The sequence below is a fragment of the Pseudophryne corroboree genome, chromosome 7, assembly GCF_028390025.1.
Source record: "Pseudophryne corroboree isolate aPseCor3 chromosome 7, aPseCor3.hap2, whole genome shotgun sequence".
Taxonomy (NCBI): Eukaryota; Metazoa; Chordata; class Amphibia; order Anura; family Myobatrachidae; genus Pseudophryne; species Pseudophryne corroboree.
This window is the reverse complement of record NC_086450.1, coordinates 355,217,701-355,241,353: the sequence shown is the minus strand read 5'-3', so window position 1 is coordinate 355,241,353 and position 23,653 is coordinate 355,217,701.

Sequence of the window (23,653 nt, the reverse complement as noted above, 5' to 3'; positions counted from 1 at the left end):
CGTCTGCCAAGGCCGATGCCCAATGTCATAGTACAGAGCATGTCAAATCCAAAACACCAAATATCAGAAAAAAAAGGACTCCAAAACCTAAAATAAAATTGTCGGAGGAGAAGCGTAAACTTGCCAATATGCCATTTACCACACGGAGTGGCAAGGAACGGCTGAGGCCCTGGCCTATGTTCATGGCTAGTGGTTCAGCTTCACATGAGGATGGAAGCACTCAGCCTCTCGCTAGAAAACTGAAAAGACTCAAGCTGGCAAAAGCACCGCAAAGAACTGTGCGTTCTTTGAAATCCCAAATCCACAAGGAGAGTCCAATTGTGTCGGTTGCGATGCCTGACCTTCCCAACACTGGACGTGAAGAGCATGCGCCTTCCACTATTTGCATGCCCCCTGCAAGTGCTGGAAGGAGCACCCGCAGTCCAGTTCCTGATAGTCAGATTGAAGATGTCAGTGTTGAAGTACACCAGGATGAGGAGGATATGGGTGTTGCTGGCGCTGGGGAGGAAATTGACCAGAAGGATTCTGATGGTGAGGTGGTTTGTTTAAGTCAGGCACCCGGGGAGACACCTGTTGTCCGTGGGAGGAATATGGCCGTTGACATGCCAGGTGAAAATACCAAAAAAATCAGCTCTTCGGTGTGGAGGTATTTCACCAGAAATGCGGACAACAGGTGTCAAGCCGTGTGTTCCCTTTGTCAAGCTGTAATAAGTAGGGGTAAGGACGTTAACCACCTCGGAACATCCTCCCTTATACGTCACCTGCAGCGCATTCATAATAAGTCAGTGACAAGTTCAAAAACTTTGGGTGACAGCGGAAGCAGTCCACTGACCAGTAAATCCCTTCCTCTTGTAACCAAGCTCACGCAAACCACCCCACCAACTCCCTCAGTGTCAATTTCCTCCTTCCCCAGGAATGCCAATAGTCCTGCAGGCCATGTCACTGGCAAGTCTGACGAGTCCTCTCCTGCCTGGGATTCCTCCGATGCATCCTTGCGTGTAACGCCTACTGCTGCTGGCGCTGCTGTTGTTGCCGCTGGGAGTCGATGGTCATCCCAGAGGGGAAGTCGTAAGCCCACTTGTACTACTTCCAGTAAGCAATTGACTGTTCAACAGTCCTTTGCGAGGAAGATGAAATATCACAGCAGTCATCCTACTGCAAAGCGGATAACTGAGTCCTTGACAACTATGTTGGTGTTAGACGTGCGTCCGGTATCCGCCGTTAGTTCACAGGGAACTAGACAATTTATTGAGGCAGTGTGCCCCCGTTACCAAATACCATCTAGGTTCCACTTCTCTAGGCAGGCGATACCGAGAATGTACACGGACGTCAGAAAAAGACTCACCAGTGTCCTAAAAAATGCAGTTGTACCCAATGTCCACTTAACCACGGACATGTGGACAAGTGGAGCAGGGCAGGGTCAGGACTATATGACTGTGACAGCCCACTGGGTAGATGTATGGACTCCCGCCGCAAGAACAGCAGCGGCGGCACCAGTAGCAGCATCTCGCAAACGCCAACTCTTTCCTAGGCAGGCTACGCTTTGTATCACCGCTTTCCAGAATACGCACACAGCTGAAAACCTCTTACGGCAACTGAGGAAGATCATCGCGGAATGGCTTACCCCAATTGGACTCTCCTGTGGATTTGTGGCATCGGACAACGCCAGCAATATTGTGTGTGCATTAAATATGGGCAAATTCCAGCACGTCCCATGTTTTGCACATACCTTGAATTTGGTGGTGCAGAATTTTTTAAAAAACGACAGGGGCGTGCAAGAGATGCTGTCGGTGGCCAGAAAAATTGCGGGACACTTTCGGCGTACAGGCACCACGTACAGAAGACTGGAGCACCACCAAAAACTACTGAACCTGCCCTGCCATCATCTGAAGCAAGAAGTGGTAACGAGGTGGAATTCAACCCTCTATATGCTTCAGAGGTTGGAGGAGCAGCAAAAGGCCATTCAAGCCTATACAATTGAGCACGATATAGGAGATGGAATGCACCTGTCTCAAGTGCAGTGGAGAATGATTTCAACGTTGTGCAAGGTTCTGATGCCCTTTGAACTTGCCACACGTGAAGTCAGTTCAGACACTGCCAGCCTGAGTCAGGTCATTCCCCTCATCAGGCTTTTGCAGAAGAAGCTGGAGGCATTGAAGAAGGAGCTAACACGGAGCGATTCCGCTAGGCATGTGGGACTTGTGGATGCAGCCCTTAATTCGCTTAACAAGGATTCACGGGTGGTCAATCTGTTGAAATCAGAGCACTACATTTTGGCCACCGTGCTCGATCCTAGATTTAAAGCCTACCTTGGATCTCTCTTTCCGGCAGACACAGGTCTGCTGGGGTTGAAAGACCTGCTGGTGACAAAATTGTCAAGTCAAGCGGAACGCGACCTGTCAACATCTCCTCCTTCACATTCTCCCGCAACTGGGGGTGCGAGGAAAAGGCTCAGAATTCCGAGCCCACCCGCTGGCGGTGATGCAGGGCAGTCTGGAGCGACTGCTGATGCTGACATCTGGTCCGGACTGAAGGACCTGCCAACGATTACGGACATGTCGTCTACTGTCACTGCATATGATTCTCTCAACATTGATAGAATGGTGGAGGATTATATGAGTGACCGCATCCAAGTAGGCACGTCACACAGTCCGTACTTATACTGGCAGGAAAAAGAGGCAATTTGGAGGCCCTTGCACAAACTGGCTTTATTCTACCTAAGTTGCCCTCCCACAAGTGTGTACTCCGAAAGAGTGTTTAGTGCCGCCGCTCACCTTGTCAGCAATCGGCGTACGAGGTTACATCCAGAAAATGTGGAGAAGATGATGTTCATTAAAATGAATTACAATCAATTCCTCCGCGGAGACATTGACCAGCAGCAATTGCCTCCACAAAGTACACAGGGAGCTGAGATGGTGGATTCCAGTGGGGACGAATTGATAATCTGTGAGGAGGGGGATGTACACGGTGATATATCGGAGGGTGAAGATGAGGTGGACATCTTGCCTCTGTAGAGCCAGTTTGTGCAAGGAGAGATTAATTGCTTCTTTTTTGGGGGGGGTCCAAACCAACCCGTCATATCAGTCACAGTCGTGTGGCAGACCCTGTCACTGAAATGATGGGTTGGTTAAAGTGTGCATGTCCTGTTTTGTTTATACAACATAAGGGTGGGTGGGAGGGCCCAAGGATAATTCCATCTTGCACCTCTTTTTTCTTTTCTTTTTCTTTGCATCATGTGCTGATTGGGGAGGGTTTTTTGGAAGGGACATCCTGCGTGACACTGCAGTGCCACTCCTAGATGGGCCCGGTGTTTGTGTCGGCCACTAGGGTCGCTAATCTTACTCACACAGCTACCTCATTGCGCCTCTTTTTTTCTTTGCGTCATGTGCTGTTTGGGGAGGGTTTTTTGGAAGGGACATCCTGCGTGACACTGCAGTGCCACTCCTAGATGGGCCCGGTGTTTGTGTCGGCCACTAGGGTCGCTAATCTTACTCACACAGTCAGCTACCTCATTGCGCCTCTTTTTTTCTTTGCGTCATGTGCTGTTTGGGGAGGGTTTTTTGGAAGGGCCATCCTGCGTGACACTGCAGTGCCACTCCTAGATGGGCCCGGTGTTTGTGTCGGCCACTAGGGTCGCTAATCTTACTCACACAGCGACCTCATTGCGCCTCTTTTTTTCTTTGCGTCATGTGCTGTTTGGGGAGGGTTTTTTGGAAGGGCCATCCTGCGTGACACTGCAGTGCCACTCCTAGATGGGCCCGGTGTTTGTGTCGGCCACTAGGGTCGCTAATCTTACTCACACAGCTACCTCATTGCGCCTCTTTTTTTCTTTGCGTCATGTGCTGTTTGGGGAGGGTTTTTTGGAAGGGACATCCTGCGTGACACTGCAGTGCCACTCCTAGATGGGCCCGGTGTTTGTGTCGGCCACTAGGGTCGCTTATCTTACTCACACAGCGACCTCGGTGCAAATTTTAGGACTAAAAATAATATTGTGAGGTGTGAGGTATTCAGAATAGACTGAAAATGAGTGTAAATTATGGTTTTTGAGGTTAATAATACTTTGGGATCAAAATGACCCCCAAATTCTATGATTTAAGCTGTTTTTTAGTGTTTTTGGAAAAAAACACCCGAATCCAAAACACACCCGAATCCGACAAAAAAAATTCGGTGAGGTTTTGCCAAAACGCGTTCGAACCCAAAACACGGCCGCGGAACCGAACCCAAAACCAAAACACAAAACCCGAAAAATTTCAGGCGCTCATCTCTAGTCAAAACCCTCTATTACATTACCGGTCCATTTAACAATGGCCCTTGTGATCCAACCAGTGGGTCGCTGAGTGAAACTAACTGCAGTGTAAATGGATTTGAGCGTAGTTTCGATCTTACAATCTTTTAAGGAGATAGCTCCAGGTACAGGCAGTACGATTTTACATGACAGCCTGGACACTGAAGTGTCCATCGCAGGGGGAGTCTCCCACACCTTTCTGTTCTCAGTGGGAAATGGGAAGGAAGTCAACAACCTTTTTGGGGATTTAAATTTTTTGTCAGGATTAACCCACAATTCTTTAAAAAGCGTTGGAGACAAGAAAGGTAGCATGAGACTTAGGTTTTACACTGAAAAATAATTCCTCATCAGGTTCTGTCTCCTTATCAGGGATATTTTGGACCTCTCTAATATAATAGATAAGAGCCTCCACTCCTGGAGACAGAGCACTGTCTCCTTTATCCCCCTCAACCTCCCCCTCTTCCAAATCTGGCATGCCATTATCAGAATCAGACTGGAGCACATGGAGCAGTGTGTGTTTCTGTGAAACCAGGAGAGGGGTTTGGGAAGGAGGTCTGAAGTCTGCAGTGTGAACTAGAAAATCATCCATAGATTTTTTAAACACCTGCCTTTCTTGCTTGGCAGTAGTAGTTATGTCAGTAATGGAGTCCAGCCATGCTGGCTCCTGAGAGCTGTTACCCTGAGAAGGGAGTCTGCAGTGAGTACACAATAGAGACCCCCCCTGAAGTAGGGTAAAACTTTTGGTTACACGACTGACAACCAGACATACTGTACAGCAGAACAATCACACAGGAACAGGTTAAATAACACAGAAACCCAGACAGCCCTGCAAGGATGGAGAAGCCAGCAAACCTTGCCTCTAAACTAAAGCAGTGCTTTGCCAGGCAGTAGCTATAACCTTAGTTAAGGTAAATAGCTGAATTTTATGTATAATGCTCCCCTCCTTCTACAAACCCCCTTGGTACCAATTGCAGGTGCAGTGGAGGATCCTTGGAGGAGCAGCGCTTTCTGCATGAAGCCAGTAGTGTGATGCAGCAGGAAATGGTGCCAAGAGCTGCTGGTCCCACTCTCTGGGAAGCTCCGCCCCCTTAATGGCGCACAGTGTTCCCCTAAGATTTTTATACTGGCAAGCGTCTCCAAATTATAGAAAATGGGGTTAAAAACCATCAGTGCTGCCTGAGAATAATAAACTAAAATAAAGTTTGAAGAAAACTCTCTGGAGCTCCAGAGAATGCATCCGGCTCCTTGGGCACATTTTGCTAAACTGAGTCTGCAGGCGATGCATAGAGGGGAGGAGCTAGCACACTAAAGAATTTTTAAAGGTCCATGGTTCCAATGGACCCCATCTATACCCCATGGTACTAAGACCATCCCAGTATCCCCTAAGACGTTAGAGAAAAAAGTAGCAATTGCGCTAAGCATATGCAAGGCTTTCGGCTTAGGAAGGAGTAGAGATGTGGCTTTACAGTTTTATTAGAAAATATGCTAGTGTTGCATTACCCTATATGTACATAATTTAATAATGTAACAAAGTACTGTATCATATAGGCACAAGCTACTAGTAAATGTAAAACTGGTATTTTCCATAGAAAATGTAGGTAACTGCAGATACATACACATCTGTTGTTTCCCCTCTGAAAATCAAATGGGAATCTTCATACTTGCAGTAGTTGAATTTAAATTGTAAATAAAGTAATGGGAATGAATAGACAGCCACAACCTGTATATAGCCAAGACATTAATTTAAGTACTATCACCTGGAGGGGCCAATATCTAGCCAAACAGAAAATTGCTGCTAGTAGTCATCGAAATCATTATAGTAGTGCTGGAACTAGTACGTGGTAGGCCCAGGTGCAACAATATGCTTTGGGCCCCACCATATATTTTAAATGGGGCAAGTGCGCGCCAAAGCTGCATGCCCCCAAAACTGTGCGTGGCCTCATTGAAAAGGGGTGTGGTCACACAATAGTATTCCTAATTCAAATTATCCCACACAGTAGTGTAACTTTATTCACGTTACACCAAACAGTAGTATTTCTTATACATGTTATGCCACACAGTAGTACCCCTTATACGTAGACATTGTGCCACACAGCAGTGTCCCTTATTCATGTTACGCCACACAGTAGTACTCCTTATACATGTTACGCCAAACAGCAGAGCCCCTTCTACATGTTACGCCACATTAGTAGTGTCCTTACACATTATGACCACACAGTAGTATTGCCCCACTAAGGACCCTCTATAAAGACATACAGGAAGTATCACTCTTTAACAAAAAGGGGCTACCATACTGTATAGTACTTTTATTTAAGGATACTGTGTATGCAGTCCTGTGCATTTCAGGAGGTCTGCCAGCCACCTAAACTATCTATATACTGTACATATTTGCCAATATCCATTGGTGACAGTGGCAGGAACAAGGAATTCCCAGCTGGCGGGTGGAGCAATCCCCTGAGGCGGCTCTTACAGTTGAGATGTGGCTGAAGACAAAAGCCAGCTCCCCGATGACAGGAGACAGTTACTGTTGTGAGTGGTGGACCCGCGCTGGAGCTGGAATACTCACGCCAACCTTCCCTTAGTGCCTGTGACAGAAATCGGACCGCAACAGCAGCTCAGCATTACTGGGTACTGACTGAAATAAAGAGTCAGACTGACTCATTGCAAAGCCGCCAGATGCGGGCCCCTTTATTGTGGTGGGCCCCAGTCCAATGCAATGGTTGCACCGCTGGAAGTTCCACCTCTGCTTCATGGTTGCACAATTCCCCCCCAGTCTACTGTAATTGTGTCACAGCTATTTGAACACCCCTTTACTGTACTGGTTCTAGACCAGTGGCGGAACTACCACTAGTGCAAGCGGTGCCTTGCACTGGGGCCCGCCCCTGTGAAGGGGCCCAAAGCCAGTGGCATGTAATGAGTCAAACTGACTCATTATATGCCGCCTGGCTGCCGCTGTGTGCTGCGCCTGCGGGATGCTTAAGAGCCGAGGAGAGGAGATAGCCACGGGGGTAAGGAGGAGGAGGGAGGGAAACTCGGGAGCGCAATGTAATTGGTGGAGGCGTCACTGCAGCCGTCCCTCTCCTTACATATAGGAAGGCCGCCGCCACTGTCAATGCTTGCATACGCTTCCCTCACCACATCTATTCATCTATTCTGTCTGCCTGCCGTAATGTGTAAAAATGGGGACGCTGTCTGCCGTAATGTGTAAAAATGGGGACGCTGTCTGCCGTAATGTGTAAAAAGGGAACGCTGTCTGCCGTAATGTGTAAAAAGGGGCTCTACCTGGTGTAGTGGCGCTACTGTGTGGGGTAATTTGAATAATGGAGACTACTGTGCACCTTAATATGAATTGGTATTACTATGTGGCCACACCCCTTCTCCATGAAGCTACGGTGCGCACTGCCCCTTTTTTACATAAAGGGGGGACGCCGATGCAGTCTCTTGCACACAGCACTAAAATGTCTAGTTACAGCACTGTTGCTAGGTATCCATTTCCCTGGCCTTGAGCAGGTCACCCTCACCAGATCCTCTCCAGCACAGTGCCCCCATTGCATCCAAATAATCACCCCCCTCTCCACATCCTAAACCTAGGACACATCCACATCCTAAACCTGAACGGATCCCATCTGTATGTGTATCTCTACCCTGTTATTTCATACTGTACTTTGCATCCCTGAGTACCGCTGAATACAGTGTGTATTCTATATATGTAATACTGTGTGTAATACTATATATATATATATATATATATATATATAATACACACATACACCTGTGTGGCCAGCAACCCCTTTTTAAAAAAAAAATCAATATCTATACATAATAAATACACACACACACACACACACACACACACACACACACACACACACACACACATATAATACGGGAGCATGCAAAGAATCCCTAATTTGGAGTTGGGGGTGAGGGGGTGGACTTGGACGGGATGAGAGGGGGGGCCCAAAGCATATTGTTGCACCTGGGCCCATTGCTCGCTAGCTCCGCAACTGTTCTAGACATATTCATCCATGCCTGCAACGGCCAGATCAGGACAGCGCATTTTATGTGCCGTTTAATATTTTAGATGCCGACCTCCTGATCCCATAGATATTTGTAGCACAGTGTGTACGGGGGTCACAGGCAGGGGGACCGACAGGTCTTCCAGCCACCCTCCTTTAAGAAAAAAAAAAATGATGGGCTAGCTGCCGCAATTTGGCAAGTGGCGGGGTGCGCATGCGATTGCTAGCTCCCCCCATGCAGGGAGAGAGAGGACTGACTGCAGCTGCCTCTTTCCCCAGCTCAGCACACAGTAAGTACTGAGCAGCATGTGCTAGGGAGAGAGGCTGCTGTAGCGGCAGGCAGTTCTCTTTCTCTGGATGGTGCTCTACAATAGGGAAGGGAGAAGGGGCACAGCAGGATCCGGGCCCCTACAACAGGCCAGGACCTGGGTAAAAGTACCCGCTCCCACCCCCCTCTCGGCACCACTGGTCACAGGGGGTCAAGCTGGGTACCCACTACTTGGACTTGTGTAACCTGGTCAGCCGAGTAATCGCAAAGGTGTGTACCCAGCATAACATGAGTTTATCAGTATTGTAGCAATTACGTAGATTACAGTGTACAAAGACATTAAAAACTCCCATCACTAAAGCATCAAAAATAATGATAAAAGCAGATAATAAAAATAGTAAAAGCAAAATTGCATATTAGCGAACATGATAATAAAAGTCATTGCACAAAAAAAACCTGGTGGTTTATGAAGACAGAATTCTTTGAGTCACAGTTCTGCAAACAAATGCAATAATCATAGACATGTCAATCCAGCTGCCAATTTATCTGATTTTTACCTACAATGTCAGCCAGCAACAATTTCCATAGTGAATATGATATATGTATCATGGAGATGACTGTAAAAAGACAGTTTTGTAACAAGTTAAAGAAACTAGTGGCAATGTAGATATACTGTTTAGGAATCCATTTAGGGTACTTTTGCAATATCCCTGATAAAAAAAAAAATCCTGCATGGGAAGTGTGCAGATCAGAACCATTCCACTATAGCATTTCATATCCCCTACAAACTAGGAGAAAAGGTATTACCGGTAGGTATTAAATTCCTATTTCTTATACGTCCTAGAGGATGCTGGGGTCCACTTCAGTACCATGGGGTATAGACGGTTCCGCAGGAGCCATGGGCACTCTAAGACTTTTCAAAGGGTGTGAACTGGCTCCTCCCTCTTTGCCCCTCCTCCAGACCTCAGTTTTAGAAATGTGCCCAGCAGGGCCGGTTCCGGGGCTTCTGGCTTCATACAGGGGGCGTGGTCAGTTACGCCCCCTGTACTGTTGTAGGATGTGCGATGCGCGATGACGTCATCGCGGACCGCACAGCAAGGGTCCTCTCCACGAAGGTAAACTAGACGCTAAGCGTCTAGTTCCCTTCGTGGAGAGGACCTTTGCTGTGCGGTGCGCGATGACGTCAACGCGCACTGCACATCATTACAGTGAAGGTCCTCTCCAGGAAGGGAAATTAGACTCGTAGCGTCTAGTTTCCCTTCACAGCGGGCAGCCCACGAAGGGAAACTAGACGCGTAGGGGTATATTTACTAAAAATCGTATTTTCCCGTTTGAGGTCAAAGTTCAATCACGAATGACATCGAAAGTGTAAATATGCAACTTTTTGAATTTAGTACGACTAATTTACTAAGCTGCCGTATTCGGCATTTTTGGTTTTACCGATGTCGATGTCATTCGTTTTTTTAGGCAGTGTTTTACGTGAGTGACTTGTAAAACACTGCCGACTTTAATACAATGAATCTCGGCCGGATCTGAGAGATCCGTGCTGGGCTTCATTGTGCACCTTGTAAAAAAAAAAAAAAAAACATGGTTAAAATTTAAAAAAAAAATTGCGTGGGGTCCCCCCTCCAAAGCCAAACCAGCCTCGGGCTCTTTGAGCCGATCCTGGTTGCAAAAATATAGGGGAAAAATGATAGAGGTTCCCCCATATTTAAACAACCAGCACCGGGCTCTGCGCCTGGTCCTGGTTCCAAAAATATGGGGGACAAAAAGCATAGGGGTCCCCCGTATTTCTGAAACCAGCACCGGGCTCCACTAGCCAGATACATAATGCCACAGCCGGGGGACACTTTTATATAGGTCCCGGCGGCCCTGGCATTACATAACCAACTAGTCACCCCTGGCCGGGTACCCTGGAGGAGTGGGGACCCCTTCAATCAAGGGGTCCCCCCCTCCAGCCACCCAAGGACCAGGGGTGAAGCCCGAGGCTGTCCCCCCCATCCAAGGGCTATGCGCTCCATTGTAACCAATGGTGGGAACTTTATGGTCAGCGGGTGACCGAAAGTAACCTCACCGCTGACCACAAAGTTCCCACCATTGGTTACAATGGAGCGCATAGGCGCTACATTGTAACACTGCCGTGTGCCGCCTGTCATACAGTACAGGAGCACACAGCCGATCAGGAGGATGCCACAACGTGGCGTTCCCTGATTGGCTGATGGAACCCTCTTAGACATAAGTCAGAGGGGGTTTCTGGCATTCGGGGAAAGGGGTCCCATGTGAAAACATGGGTCCCCTTTCAGTGCGAGGTCGGGTGTCCGTTTTTTTATTTTGGCAAGTACCTGGATTACAAATGGATTACAAGAAGAAGAGCCTTCTACCCTGGATTTTGTGAGTATATTTTTTACACAGGTACCCCATGGATTCTACATGGAGAAGAGGACCGACCCTCGTGTGAACATAAGGTAAGTATGTGTATATGGAGGTGTGTATGTATGCATTAAAGTTATACTTTCAAGGTGTGTGTCTTATGTTTTTATTGGGGTATTTTTTTAGTAGTAGTACTACAGGTACCAGCGGGCCCGGTTTTCCTCCGCATGCTGGTACTTGTGGTTCTCCAAGTACCAGCTTGCGGGGGAGGCTTGCTGGGACTTGTAGTACTGCTACTAAAAACAATATTCATTTTTTTACACAACGGCTATCAGCCTCCCATCCGCAGCCCTTGGATGGGGGGGACAGCCTCGGGCTTCACCCCTGGTCCTTGGGTGGCTGGAGGGGGGGGGACCCCTTGATTGAAGGGGTCCCCACTCCTCCAGGGTACCCCGGCCAGGGGTGACTACTAGTTGGTTATGTAATGCCAGGGCCGCCGGGACCTATATAAAAGTGTCCCCCGGCTGTGGCATTATGTATCTGGCTAGTGGAGCCTGTGCTGGTTTCAGAAATACGGGGGACCCCTATGCTTTTTGTCCCCCATATTTTTGGAACCAGGACCAGGCGCAGAGCCCGGTGCTGGTTGTTTAAATATGGGGGAACCTCTATCATTTTTTCCCCCATATTTTTGCAACCAGGACCGGCTCAAAGAGCCCGAGGCTGGTTTTGCTTAGGAGGGGGGACCCCACGCAATTTTTTTTCAAAAAATAAACACTTTCCCATCCCCTTCCCACTGATAAACATGCACGGATCTCATGGATCCGTGCATGCCTATCCAAACACGGGATAAAAAAGCAGGTCTGTTTTTTTTAGCACTTTTTCACGAATTGTATTTCTGCACGGCAGTGTTTGGCTATTGTCGGCAGTGTTTGTGATTTGCACTTTTTAGTAAATTACCGATTTCTACCAAATTGCAGGTGTATTTGACCGATGGTGTATTGATTCGTGATTTTTTCCTAAGACTTCCAAAATATTACGAATGCCCTCATCACTGCCGAGATTTTTGCTTAGTAAATTACCGAAATGACACTTTGAAGAAAAAACGGCATCTCGGTCAAAATCGGGACCTTAGTAAATATACCCCGTAGTGTCTAGTATCCCTTCACAACGGACAGCGGGCCGCGGCAGCGGGGGCACCACAGCAGCAGCGGATCTTGCCATGGTGCGGCGCCCTCCAGAAGGCGGCGCCCCGGGCAAAAGTCCTGCTTGCCCGTGGCAAGATCCGCTACTGGTGCCCAGGCAGGCTGGATGCACTCCAGGGGAGCTCTACTGAGTTTCTCTGAAAAGACTTATGTTAGGTTTTTTATTTTCAGGGAGAACTGCTGGCAACAGTCTCCCTGCTTCGTGGGGCTGAGAGGGCAGAAGTAGGAACCAACTTCCTGAATAGTTTCATGGCTCTGCTTCTTGCTGACAGGACACCATTAGTTCCTGAAGGGTACTGAAAGCAAGCTGTGCCTAGATGCTCACTCCCACAGCACGCCGTCACCCCCCTTACAGAGCCAGAAGTCAGAAGACAGGTGAGTGTTAGAAGAGAGATCTTCAATCAAGGTGACGGCTAAAGGTACTGCGCGGCTGGCGGGAGCGCAGCGCGCCATGTTGCCCACACATACACAGGCACTGCAGGGTGCAGGGAGCGGGGGGGCGCCCTGTGCAGCATGAAACCTTATAAAACTGGCAGAAAAGGGGCATAAGATGCCGAGGCACAGCCCTACCCCCGCCAGTATAAATATAAATGTCAGAATCTCTGAGGAGAAACGCGCCATTGCGGGGGTGGAGCTTCCTCCTCAGTCAGCACACTGCTCAGCGCCATTTTCTCTCTCTCCTCAGGCTGCGGAGACAACGCTGGTCCTCCTCCACTACTGAATACAAGTATCAGGGTGCAAAACGGGGGGCAGGGGGGTGGGCACTGTGAAATTGGTACTTTATATTGTGTATTGACATTATAAAAAAGCGCTGCATGTCAGTGGGCATATTATGTTTCACAGGCATTGTGTTACTAGTGCTGGGTTTGTGAACTGGCTGCTCCTATCTGTGTCATTCTGACAGATTTTACTGTGGGGAATAGAAGTAATGAGCGCTTGATTACTTCTATTCCACATTGTATAATTTTTAATAGAGCTGCTCTTAAATCCCATTTTAGCGCGATTATGTATTTTATGTAGATTTTACTGTGGGTCTGTCCCCTATAAGTCCCGTAGTGTCTGTGGTGTGTTTGTGCATGTGTGTGACATGTCTGAGGCAGGGAGTTCTTCCCCTGAGGGAGCCATTTTAGGGACACAGAGTTGTAATGTTGTGGCGCTGCCGGCACACCACGAGCCTGAATGGGTGAAAGAAATACGTGATAGTGTGAATCATATCAGTAGGAGATTAGATAAGTCTGAGTCTCCTGCAGAAAGCTGGAGAAAATCAGTGGAAGATGTGATTTTATTAGGGTTCTGTTTTCTCATCCGCAGGCGACCTGGGTCACATAAGAGACCGTTTGCAAACATTGTACATACTGATACCGACACGGACTCTGATTCCTGTGTCGACGATAGTGGTTCGAGGGGGATAGATCCCAAATTGGCAAAAAGCGTACAATATATGATTGTTGCTATAAAGGAGGTCTTAGAAGTTACGGAAGCCCCTACTGTACCTCAGGAGAAGGTTTATTTCTATAAGGAAAAGAAATGTAAGGTAACTTACCCTCCTTCCCACGAGCTAAATACTCTTTTTGAGGGAGTTTGGTTGAATCCTGAAAAGAAATTTCATATTCCCCAAAAGGATTCAAATTGCTTATCCTTTCCCATTAGAGGACAGGAAAAGATGGGAGTCACCCCCGGTGTTAGACAGTGCACTGTCAAGGTTAACAAAAAAGGTGATTCTCCGTGCACCTGGGACGGCTTCACTAAAGGAGCCGGCAGACCGCAAAATGGAGACTACGTTAAAATCTATTTAAGTGGCCAATGGTACGCTGCTCAGACACACCATTGCTTGTGTGTGGGTGAGTCGTGCTATCGAAAAATGGTCAGATAACTTGTCATCGTAAATTGACACGGTTGATAGAGACGAGATACTCCTAACGTTAGGTCATATCAAAGACGCTGCCGCAGACATGCTGGAAGCTATGAAGGATATTGGACTCTTGGGTTCAAAAGCCGCTACCATGGCAGGAGGGCATTGTGGATTCGCCAGTGGAATGCTGATCCAGATTCCAAAAGAAATATGGAGGCTCTCCCGTATAAAGGTGAGGCCTTGTTTGGTGATGGGCAGGATGCGTTAGTCTCTGCGACTATCACAGGTAAGTCAACATTCTTGCCTTATGCTCCTACACCAGCGAAAAAGACACATCACTCTCACATGCAGTCCTTTCGGCCCAACAAATACAAAAAGGCCAAAGGTTCCCCCTTCTTTGCAGGTAGGGGAAGGGGAAAAGGAAAGAAATCCGCAGCGTCTCCCGGATTGCAAGAGCAGAAGTCCACCCCTGCTTCTGCCAAATCTGCAGCATGACGCTGGGGCTCCGCTCGGGTGGGAGCATGTCTGAAACTTTTCAGTCAAATCTGGATTCAATCTGGTCTGGACCCATGGGTCTTACAAATAGTGTCCCATGGGTACAAACTAGAGTTTCAAGACGTCCCCCCATGCCGATTTTTCAAATCGACCTTGCCAGCTTCTCTTCCAGAAAGAGAGGCAGTAACAACGACAATTCAAAAATTATGTCAGGATCAGGTCATTGTCCTGGTACCCTTGTCACAACAAGGAGAAGAATTTTATTCAAGCCTCTTCGTAGTTCCGAAGCCGGACGGCTCGGTCAGACCGATTTTAAACCTGAAAAATCTGAATCTCTACCTGAAAAGGTTGAAGTTCAAGGTGGAATCCTTGAGGGTAGTGATTTCCAGTCTGGAAGAGGGGGACTTCATGGTGTCAGTAGACATAAAGGATGCTTACTTGCATGTTCCCATTTATCCTCCTCACCAAGCTTATCTGAGATTCGCAGTACAGAATTGGCGTTACCAGTTCCAGACATTGCCATTCGGGCTCTCCACGGCACCGAGGGTATTCACCAAGGTGATGGAGGAGATGGTGGTCCTCCTTTGTCAAAAAGGAGTCAATATAATCCTTATCTGGACAGTTTCCTGATAAAAGCGAGATCCAGGGAACAGTTGGTGCAGAACATCGCACTCTCTCTGTCAATACTCCAACAACACGATTGGATCATGAATTTTCCAAAGTCGCAGTTGGAACCGACGACAAGATTGTCCTTTTTAGGGATGATTCTGGACACAGAAGTATGGAGAGTATTTCTTCCACTGGAAAAGGCTCTGGAAATCCAGAAAATGGTCAAACAAATTCTGAAACCAACAAGCGTGTCGATCCATCAATGCATTCGGTTGTTCGGGAAAATAGTAGCGGCCTACGAGGCCATACACTTTGGCCGATTTCATGCCAGAGTATTCCAGTGGGATTTGTTGGACAAGTGGTCCGGATCCCACCTACACATGCACCGGAAAATAATCCTGTCCCCCAAAGCCAGGATTTCGCTCCTGTGGTGGCTACACAGTTCTCACCTACTAGAGGGATGCAGGTTTGGGATTCACGACTGGGTCCTAATAACCACGGATGCAAGTTTCCGAGGCTGGGGAGCTGTCACACAGGGGGAAAGCTTCCAAGGAAAATGGTCAAGTCAGGAAGCCTGCCTTCACATAAATGTTCTGGAATTGAGAGCCATTTACAACGGCGTTCTACAAGCGGTACATATTCTTCAAGATCATCCCAAGCAGATCCAGTCGGACAATGTAACAGCAGTCACGTACATAAACAGGCAAGGCTCTTTCAGCAATTTTCATTCCGGGAGTGGACAACTGGGAAGCAGACTTCCTCAGCAGACATGATCTCCATCCAGGAGAGTGGGTCCTCCACCAAGAAGTCTTCGCAAAGGTGACAGGTCTTTGGGGAGTTCCTCAAGTAGACATGATGGCATCTCATCTAAACAAGAAGCTTCAGAGATATTGTTCCAGGTCGAGAGACCCTCAAGCAATAGCAGTGGATGCACTGGTGACCCAGTGGGTGTTTCGGTCGGTATATGTTTTCCCTCCACTTCCACTGATTCCAAAAGTTCTCAAAATAATAAGAAGAACAAGAGTTTGAGCAATCGTCATTGCCCCAGGCTGGCCAAGGAGGGCTTGGTATCCAGATCTTCAGGAGTTGCTCATAGAAGATCCTCGGCCTCTTCCTCCTCGGGAGGACCTACTACAGCAGGGGCCGTGTGTGTATCAAGACTTACCGCTGCTACGTTTGACGGCATGGCTGTTGAGCTCCGGATCCTATCCCGAAAGGGTATTCCCAAGGAAGTCATCCCCACTCTTATTCAGGCCAAGAAAGGAGTAACGTCTAAACATTACCACCGTATTTGGAGAAAATATGTGTCTTGGTGTGAATCCAAGAAGGCTCCTATGGAAGAGTATGAGTTGGGATGTTTTCTCCATTTTCTGCAGGCTGGTGTGGATGCGGGCCTTAGATTGGGGTCAATCAAGGTCCAGATTTCGGCCTTATCAGTTTTCTTTAAAAAATAATTGGCCTCCTTTCCAGAAGTTCAGACGTTTGTGAAAGGGGTTCTGCACATCCAGCCTCCATTTGTGCCTCCAGTGGCACCATGGGACCTTAATGTGGTGTTGCAGTTCCTTCAATCAGATTGGTTTGAACCTCTGCAGGAGATAGAATTGAAGTTTCTCACTTGGAAAGTGGTGATACTTTTGGCCTTGGCATCCGCTAGGCGGGTGTCTGAGTTGGGGGCCTTGTCTCACAAGAGCCCTTACCTGATCTCCCATGAAGATAGGGCAGAGTTAAGAACTCGTCAACAATTTCTTCCAAAGGTGGTTTTGTCCTTCCACATAAACCAACCTATTGTGGTGCCAGTAGCTACTGACACTTTCACTGAGTCAAAGTCTCTAGATGTGGTTAGAGCTTTGAAGATTTATGTCGCAAGAACAGGTCGGTTACGGAAAACAGAGGCTCTATTTGTCCTGTATGCTCCAAGCAAGATTGGGTGTCCTGCTTCTAAGCAGACTATTGCGCGCTGGATCAGAGGGACAATTCAGCACGCTCATTCTACGGCAGGCTTGCCGGTACCGAAGTTGGTGAAGGCCCATTCTACTAGGAAAGTGGGCTCATCCTGGGTGGCTGCCCCGGGCGTCTCGGTTTTACAACTTTGCCAAGCAGCTACTTGGTCAGGGTCAAACACATTTGCTAAATTTTATACGCTTGACACTTTGGCCGATGAGGACCTCAAGTTTGGTCAATCGGTGCTGCAGGGTCATCCGCACTCTCCCGCCCGTACTGGAGCTTTGGTATAACCCCATGGTGCTGAAGTGGACCCCAGCATCCTCTAGGACGTATGAGAAAACAGGATTTTAATACCTACCGGTAAATCCTTTTCTCCTAGTCCATAGAGGATGCTGGGCACCCAGCCCAGTGCGTACTTTACCTGCAGTTTGTTCATTATAGTTACACAAGTTGTGTTACATTTGTTTTCAGCATGTTGCTGCAAATGGTTCATGCCTGTTGGTGTGTGTTATGTTGAATGCCATGTTGTGCGGCATTGTTGAGGTGTGAGCTGGTATGAATCTCACCATTAGTATTAAAGTAAATCCTTTCCTCAAAATGTCCGTCTCCCTGGGCACAGTTCCTATAACTGAGGTCTGGAGGAGGGGCATAGAGGGAGGAGCCAGTACACACCCTTTGAAAAGTCTTAGAGTGCCCATGGCTCCTGCGGAACCGTCTATACCCCATGGTACTGAAGTGGACCCCAGCATCCTCTACGGACTAGTAGAAAAGGATTTACCGGTAGGCATTAAAATCCTGTTTTTTTTTATCTGTCTGTGCACAGATTGTAATCTCTTTTTTTTGTGTATTTTTCTATGTAGGTTTGGAGTGCAAATGTGCCCACCACTACATGAGCCCCGGAATGCTTAGTACATCAATATGTCCAAACAAATAATGAAAACATTAAAACATTAATACACCAAATATGAGTAGACTCAATGGCCTTATTCTGAGTTGGACGTCTTTGTTTTTTATTTTGAGTTCACACATCTATATCACACTTAAAAAATCCACATTGCTTAAACCAGGGCCTTAACTAGGTGTGTGTGGAGTGTGCTCCACACATAGCGCTGCAGGGTAGGGGACACTGTTGGCAGCATTTGTCAATTATTATCTTATTACTTTCACTTGCAGCTTCCCCCCTTTTTGAAGCCCATCATCTCCTGACTGCCCCTGTCTCCTACCCCCACCCCTTTTGTCGCTAATACCTATACAGCATTCATATACTTGACTTGATAGCTTTTTGTTGTTCAGTCGCACTGTCCTTTATTACATTTCGGGATGCTGATGTGCCCAAGATTCTAACCTGTTGCCTATGACATTGCAGTCAAACACTCTATTCATTGAGCTGTCTGCCCTTGCATAGAAAGCTAGAGAATTCCAAGCAGGAGAGTTTTAACTAGAGATGAGCGGTTCTGATTCCATGCAATCAGAACAGCTCCGAACATGCCTGGCTTGGGAGTTCACGAGCCTGGCCCGCGAACGTCACAACAAGCTCGGGAGCGCGCAAGAGCGAGAACGTCATCATCCCGCGGATTTCTCGTGAGACTTCGAGTCTATAAAGGCTCGACGTCACGCGACTCGGTGGCATTTTGCTGCACGCTTCCACGCTGCGAGGAGCTCTGCTGTGGGTTTCTGTCAGTCTGTCCTTTTCAGGGCAGGCTGTCAGAGTCTTTGCTGTCACTGGCCATAAGGGTCTGTCAGGGTCAATCAGGGCTGTGTCAGAATTAGAACGTCCATTACAGTGCTGTCAGTCAGTGGCCATCAGGGTCTGTCAGGGTCAATCAGGCTGTGTCTGTGCGTCCCCCCAAAAAAAATAAAACATTTTTTTACATTGTGTGTTGTGTGCAGAATAAATGCACACTAGTACACCATAGTTACTTGTATTTAGTACCGTGTGTTAAAGCGCTCTGACTCAACGCACTGTGGGACAAGCTGTTCCCCCCCAAAAAAAACCCCAACAACAATACTTTACATTGTTGTGTGCAAAATAAATGCACAACCTGCTTCACCTCAAAAAATAAAACACTTTTTTTTTGATCTTCTTTACATTGTTGTGTGCAAAATAAATGCACACTGATACACCATAGTTACTTGTATTTAGTACCATGTGTTAAAGCGCTCTGACTCAACGCACTGTGGGACAAGCTGTGCCCCCCCCCCCAAAAAAAAAACCTCAACAACAATTCTTTACATTGTTGTGTGCAAAATAAATGCACACTAGTACATCATAGTTACTTGTATTTAGTACCGTGTGTTAAAGTGGTCTGACTCAATGCAGTGTGACACAATCTGCGTCACCCCTAAAAATAAGACAAATAAAAATAATTTGTTTGCTTGTTTTTACATTGTTTGTTATTTGCACTGCACCCCTGATTTGTGAATTGTGATCTGTGAATTCAGAAATGGATAACAATAAGTTTTCAGAACCAAATACTAGCACTCCAGCTGCTTCCACTAGTCATGATGCCGAGTTAATGTCATCTAGTACTAAAGCTGATGGTCAAAGGCATAGACAGTTTACACAACGGGTAAAGAAAAAAAGACCTCAAGCAGTAAGAAAAAGAAAGTTGTTTCATGCAGGAAAACTTTAAATTGCCAACATGCCATTCACATCACGCAGTGTCAAGGAAAGACTCAGGGCTTGACATATATTTATGACTGATGATTCTGCAACTGTTAGTGAGGCATCTTCTGCCTCTCATGACAATAAAAGACCAAGCTTGTCACTTAAACTTTAGAGGTGTAAAAAAACTGAAAACCACTAAGGCAGGAAAACAAACTATGCGAACTTCAGAAAAAGAAATGTAAAAAATCCCTGAGGAGAGTCCAATTGCATCCCCAAATCCTATGTGTGAGCCTAAACTCTCAGAGAAGCTGCCTTCCACAGTTACTGCTCCCTCTGTATGTGTGGAGATGAGCAGCATAAGTATTGCTGGTGACCTAGCTGTTGAAGATGCCAATGTGGAGATACAAGTGGATGAGGGGGGTATTTGTGTAGCAAACGATGGCACTGAGGATCTTGAGGATGAGAATGAGTATGTTGTGTGTATAAGTCAGGCACAAGTGGAAGCATCTGTTGGCCATGATAAGACAGCCATTGTCATGCCTGGGCATCGGACCAACAAATCCACTTCCTATGTGTGGAATTATTTTCACCCAAATCCTGACAACATTTGCCAAGCCATCTGTAGCCTTTGTGGAAACAAAATAAGTAGAGGTAGGGACATTTAGGAACCTCCACCCTATTACGTCATCTGTAGCGAGCTCATGGCAGGTGTAGTGTGTCAGAAACTGGTGCTAAGAAAATAACAAGCAGTCCAGCAGCAAATGTCTCTCTTCTCTCTACTAGAACCCAGCACCTGTGATCTCCACCACCAACACCTTCATACTCAACCTCAATATCCTCAGTTTTGACCAGAGATGGTTGTGAAACCAATTTGTTAATACTAGGTGAATCCTCCCCTTTCCAGAATTCTGCAAAAGAATCCTTAAGCGCAAGGCCTGCTGATGCTGGTTCTGCTGCTGCTGCTGGGGGTAGTTCATCATCCCAGAAGTGGACCAAGAAAACTGCTAGTACTAGTAGTATTTCCCAAAAACAATTGACTGTTCATCAATGCTTGGCAAGCAGAAACAAGTATGTCAATTCTCACCAAGTCGTACAGCGTATCACTGACGCCATGACTGCTTGGATAGTAACAAATCTGCGTCCAATATCTGCCATTAATTCAGTGGACTTTACGCAGTTAATGGAGGCCGCGTGTCCACGGTACCAAATTCCATCTCGTTTCCATTTCACCAGAAAGGCCATTCCTCGGCTGTACCAGGACGTTAAGAAAAACCTCATTCACAGCCTAAAAAATACCATTGTAGTCAGTGTCTATCTGAACACAGATATGTGGACAAGCAGGAGTGGGCAAACTTAAGATTATATGAGTGTGACAGCCCACTAGGTGGTTGAATCACCTTTAGTAGCAGCAGCAGCAGTACTATCTAGCAAACATCGCCAATTCATTCAAAGGCAGGCTACTCTGTGTATCACTGGCTTTACTAAGAGGCATATATCTGACAATCTTTTAGACAAACTAAGGGATGTGATAGCGACATTGCTTAATCCACTTAGACTCTCCTCAGGATTTGTAATTTCGGATAATGCCAATAATATTGTGAAAACATTACAGCTGGTGAATTCCAACACATCTCCTGTTTTGCTCACACGATAAAACTGGTGGCTCAGCATTTTTTTTTTTAATGACAGGGGCGGGCAAGAGATGCTGTCTGTTGCCTGAAAGGTTTCGGGGCATTTTCAGCATTCCGCAACAGCATGCAGGAGATTGCAGCAGCAGCAAGAAGAGTTGAATCTGCCCTTCCATCAACTGAAGCAAGAGGTGGTGACAAGGTGGAACTCCACCCTTCATATGTTTCAGTGGATGGAGGAGCAACAGAAAGCCATTCATAGCTATACAACAAGCCATGACTTTGGGGGAGGAGGGGGAGGTATGTACCTCAGCCCAGCACACTGGAAATTACTTTCTGTCTTGTGCAAGGTGCTCAAACCCTTCGAAGTAGCCACCTGTGAAGTCAGTTCCGACACTGCTAGGTTAAGCCAGGTGGTTCCCCTAATTAGGCTTTTGGAAAAACAACTGGAGAAATTGAAGGAGGAGATAAAAAAAGGCGAATCTGCAAAATATGCCAGACTTGTAGATCAAGCCCTTTTTTTGCTAAGCAAGGATACAAAGGTTGACACTATCTTGAAATCGGATCACTAAATTTTGGCAACCGTGCTTGATCCTAGGTTCAAGTTGTATGCATTGTCTTTCTTTCCAAATGACACAGATCTTAAGAGATGTAAAGAGCTCCTGGTGAGCAAGTTGGCAGCTGAAGTGATGTCTCCTCCTTCAATTTCTTCCGAAAACTACTTTTTTACAAAAGACCTAGTGGGGATAAAGAGCAGTCCAAAGACTAGTTTGACTTCTGGTCGGGTCTAGATGAATTTCCCAGTAGTGACACCTCTACCGTAACTACATCTGATATGGTCACCGTCCAAAGAATAGTGGAGGATTATTTTCATGACACCGTAAAAAGTAGGCATGTCACAGAGTCCCTTGGCATACTGGAAGGAAAAAAACTCAATATGGAGGCCCTTGTAGAAACTGGCTTTGTATTACTTAAGTTGCCCACCCTCCAGTGTGTACTCGGAGAGCGTTTTCAGCACAGCTGGGAACCTTGTGAGTGAACAGCATAGGAGGCTACTTCCTCAAAATGTGGAAAAGATTATGCTCATCAAAATGAACTGGAAATTCCACTAGGAAGACCTGTCCCAGCAATTACATCGAAATACAGAGACATCTCTAATGGGGGATTCCAGCGGGGAGGAATTCATATTGTTTGATGATGAGGAGGATGTACACACTGATGAGGAAGGCAGTGGCGATGACATCTTATAGACACCGTAGAGCTGTTATTTTAAGGCAATTGGTAGCTTGTTTTTTGGGGGCCCAAGCAAACCAATAATTTCAGCCACAAGTGTGGCAGTCCTTGTCCCTGAAATGATTGGTTTGTTAAAGTGTAAATTCCCTGTTTAATATCCAACATAAGGGTGGGTGGGAGGGCCCAAGGACAATTCCATCTTGCACCACCGTTCATTTATCCCACTGCTGTGTGGCAGTATTTCATAGATATGCTACAAACTGCTCTGTCGCCTAGTAGTAAGTAACCAGCCAGCTGGCTGCAGACTTTAACCTAAAGTGTCTGAAAACAACACTGTGAACATTAAGGTGGTCAAAATTGTCTGCAAATGACTGGAAATTAATGTTATTGAGGTTGATAATACTGTAGGGCCAAAAAAAAGCAAAAATTATGTGATTTTGGAGTCCTGGGTGTGGCAGGTTAATGTGTTAGTTAATGAGGGGTATTGTGGCTGAATGGTTAGAAGCTCTTGGGTTGAGTGCATGAATGTTGTATAAAAAGGATTTGTGTTCAAATAAATTTTCTTGCAGTGTTCTATAAATGTGTGTATAACATATATATATATATATATATATATACACACACAGTGTGTGTGTGTGTGTGTGTGTGTGTGTGTGTGTGTGTGTGTGTGTGTGTGTGTGTATGTATATATATATTAGGGATGTGCACTTGAAATTTTTCGGGTTTTGTGTTTTGGTTTTGGGTTTGGTTCCGCGGCCGTGTTTTGGGTTCGACCGCGTTTTGGCAAAACCTCACCGAATTTTTTTTGTCGGATTCGGGTGTGTTTTGGATTCGGGTGTTTTTTTCAAAAAACCCTAAAAAACAGCTTAAATCATAGAATTTGGGGGTCATTTTGATCCCAAAGTATTATTAACCTCAAAAACCATAATTTCCACTCATTTTCAGTCTATTCTGAATACCTCACACCTCACAATATTATTTTTAGTCCTAAAATTTGCACCAAGGTCGCTGGATGACTAAGCTAAGCGACCCTAGTGGCCGACACAAACACCTGGCCCATCTAGGAGTGGCACTGCAGTGTCACGCAGGATGGCCCTTCCAAAAAACACTCCCCAAACAGCACATGACGCAAAGAAGAAA